The following is a 3,908-nucleotide window of genomic DNA, read 5'->3' on the forward strand; positions in this document are numbered from 1 at the left end:
TGGTGTATGTGGTCTGGTTGGTGGTCCAGTGTCTGAGGGATCTCGGGATCCAGGTTATTTGAGACTGCTGGTCCTCCTACAGGTTTACCCTCCTCCTCAGCTTCTTCAAGATATTCCCTAATTCAACCACAGGGGTCGGCAGTTTCTGTCCATTGGTTAGGTGTAAATATCTGCATCTGACTCTTTCAGCTGCTTGATGGGTCTTTTGGAGGGCAGTCATGATAGCCTCCTTTTTGTGAGCACTCTATAGCCTCAGTAATAGTGTCAGGCCTTGGGGATCAACCCTTGAGCTGGATCCTACTTTGGGACTGTTGCTGGAACTCTTTTTCCTCAGGCTCTTCCCCATTTTTGTTTCTGCAGTTCTTTCAGACAGGAATGATTATGGGTCAGAGTTTTTGACTGTAGGATGTCAACCCCATCCCTCCACTTGGTACCCTGTCTTTCTCTGGAGGTGGGCTCTAAAAGTTCCCTCTCCCCACTGAAGGGCATATTATCTAGGCTCTCTCTCTTTGAGCACCGAGGGTGTCTCGCCTCCCAGGTCTCTGGTACATTCTGGAGGTCCCCTCCCCCCACCTCCTACCTCCCAAGGTTGTCTGTTTCCATTCTTTCTGCTGGACATCAGGGCTTCAGTCCTTTTTCCCCCACCAAATACCTAATCAGGTTCTCCTCTTCCCTTCCCTGTCCAATTTCCCACCCAGGTCCCTCCCTCCCCACTCCTGGGACTGCTTTCTTCTCTCTTAGTGGGATTAAGTTTTCCTCACTTAGGTCCTTCAGCTTGTTAACCTTTTGGGGTTCTGTAGACTGTATCCGGGATATTCTGTAATTTTTGGCTAATATCCACTTATTACTGAGTACAAGCCATGCATGTCCTTTGGAGTCAGAGTTACATTACTCAGGATGATATTTTCTAGTTCCATCCATTCTCCTGCAAAACTCAGGATATCCTCATTCTTAATAGCTGAGTAGTATTCTATTGTGTAAATGAACCACATTTTCTGTATCCATTCTTTTGTTGTGGGACATCTGGGCTGTTGCCAGCTTCTGGCTATCACAAACAAGGGCCACTATGAGCATAGTAGAACATGTGACCTTGTGGCATGTTGAGGCATCTTTTGGATATATGCCCAAGAGTAGTATAGCTGTATCTTCAGGTAGATCTAATTCCAGTTTTCCAAGGAATGTCCAGATTGATTTCCAGAGTGGTTGTACCAGTTTACAATCTCACCAGCCATGGAGGAGTGTTCCTCTTCTTCCATATCCTAGCCAACATGTACTGTCACCTGAGTTTTTTTATCATAGCTGATTGGTGCAAGGTGGAATTTCAGGTCATTTTGGTTAACATTTCCCTGATCACTAAGGACTTTGAACATTTCTTTAAGTGCTTTTCTAACATTTGAGATTCTTCTGTTGTGAATTCTCTCTTTAGCTTTATATTCTAGTTTTTGATTGGGTTGTTTGGCATTTGGTGGTTAGCTTCTTGAGTTCTTTATATATTTTGGATATTAATACTCTATCAGATGTGGGGTTAGTGAAGAACCCCAATCTGTAGGTTTCTGATTTTTCTTATTGACTATGTCCTTTGCTTTACAGAAGCTTTCCAGTTTAACGAAGTCCCATTTATCAATTCTTTATTTTAGAGTATGTGCCATTGTAGTTCTATTTAGGAAATGTCCCCCATACCAATTAGTTCAAGGCTCTTTCCCATTTTTTCTTCTATTAGATTCAGTGTATCTGGTTTTATTTTGAGGTTCTTGATTCACTTGGACTTGAGCTTTGTGAAAGGTGACAAATATGGATATATTTTCATTTTTCTATATACAAACTGCCTGTTAGACCAGCACCATTTATTGAAGACGCTTTCTTTTTTCCATTGTATATTTTTGGCTTCTTTGTTAAAGATCAAGTGTCCGTAAGTGTGTGGTTTTATTTCTGCATCTTCATTTCTGTTCCATTGATCAACTTGTCTGTCTCTGTACCAATACCATGCAGTTTTTATCACTATTGCTCTGTAGTATAGCTTGAGGTCAGGAATGGTGATTCCTTCAGTAGTCTTTTATTGTTAAGAATTGTTCTTGCTATTCTGGATTTTTTGCCTTTCCAGATGAATTTGAGAATTTCTCTTTCCATGTCTTTGAAGAATTGTGTTGGGATTTTGTTGGGGATTGCATTGAATCTGTAGATTGCGTTTGATAAGATGGCCATTTTTACTATGTTAATTCTGCCAATCCATGAGCATGGGAGATCTCTCCATTTTCTGAGATCTTCAATTTTTCTTGAGAGATTTGAAGTTACTGTCATACAGATCTTTCACTTGTTTGGTTAGAGTTACCTGAAGATATTTTATATTATTTCTGGCTATTGTGAAGGGAATTGTTTCCCTAATTTCTTTCTCAGCCTGTTTATCATTTGTATAAGGGAAGGCTACTGATTGATTGGATTTGCTGAAGTTGTTTATCAGCTGCAGCAGTTCTCTGGTAGAATTTTTGGGGTCGTTTATGTATACTATCAAATCATCTGCAAATAGTGATACCATTACTTTTTCATTGCCACTTTGTATCCCTTGATCTCTTTTTGTTGTCTTATGGTTCTAGCTAGAATGTCAAGTACTATATTGAATAGATATGAGGAGAGTGGGCATCTGTGTCTTGTTCCTGGTTACTAAGTGTTTGGTTACTTGAGAGACACCTTATTTCATTCTGCATAAATACAATCTCTCATTTAGCTCCCAGCAACTTAGTAAGACTATGTGATATTCAGATGTGCATGTACCATCTGGATCTTATTTTCTTCCTAAACTCCATATGCTTGATTCTCACTTGTCTCCTTTCTCTGCCCTACTAGTTGCACACCCACATAAATCTATCCTTGTTATTTCTTTCTGCTTCCACTATTGAAACAAACATACCAACTAACCTTGTATTTAAATTGTGCTTATTTTTCTAAACTTGATACTATGAAGTTACATTCATTTGCCTGGAAACAATATAATGTCATTATTTATTACTGATTATTACTCAATGATATATATGTGCTATATTTTCTTAGTCCATCAATCCACTCATGATTGGCTGATTTGTTGACTTATGTAGTATGAGTAGTGCTGAAATATATATGTGCATGCAGGCACTCTATCATATGATCTTTTATATTTTTTTAATATACAAATTGATGTTCTTCAATTGCATTCTAGTTCTGCTTTTGTGTTATTTCTTTGAAGGAAACTTCACATTGACTTCTATAATTGGTAGATTAATCTACTCTTCCAATGTGAGAGATTTTGTGTTTATTTTTCTCAAACACTTGTAAAGACTTATTATTTTGATGATACTCAAATAATATCTTTATTGATTCTTTGAGAATTTCATACTATACATTTCAATCATATTTACTTCACTGTCCACCAATACCTCTCTAAATCCACTTACTGTGTTTTCCCTTTTTATCCCTACCAACTTTAAGGGTTTTTATTTTTATTCTTTTCCCCTAGAAAGTACAATTTGTATTGTTCAATTATTTTCAAGAGTGAAGTCCATTCTGAAGTGTAGTCAACATAACAAGCATTATATCACTGAAGAAAAGTGGTGTTGGGTGTGATGGCCGCCTCGAGGCCGGGAAGGTGAAGAGTTTGGAAAGGTGGAGTCAGCACCATCAGTAGCCAACCTGGACCTGAATCAGCACAGAGGAGACCTCAAGTCTTTTTCATCTTTTTGACTCCAGCCATGTCCACGATGCCCAACCTGTGAAGGTCTCTTACCAGCTAGAAACGAGATGTCCCTGCTCTTTTCTCCATGCAACTCCATCATCAACGTCAAGAAGGATAAGCGACACATGGCTGAGGTTAATGCTTCCCCTCTCAAGCACTTTGTCACTGCCAAGAAAAAGATCAATGGCATCTTTGAGCAGCTGGG

This window comes from Mastomys coucha, unplaced genomic scaffold (genome assembly GCF_008632895.1).
Source record: "Mastomys coucha isolate ucsf_1 unplaced genomic scaffold, UCSF_Mcou_1 pScaffold16, whole genome shotgun sequence".
NCBI lineage: Eukaryota > Metazoa > Chordata > Mammalia > Rodentia > Muridae > Mastomys > Mastomys coucha.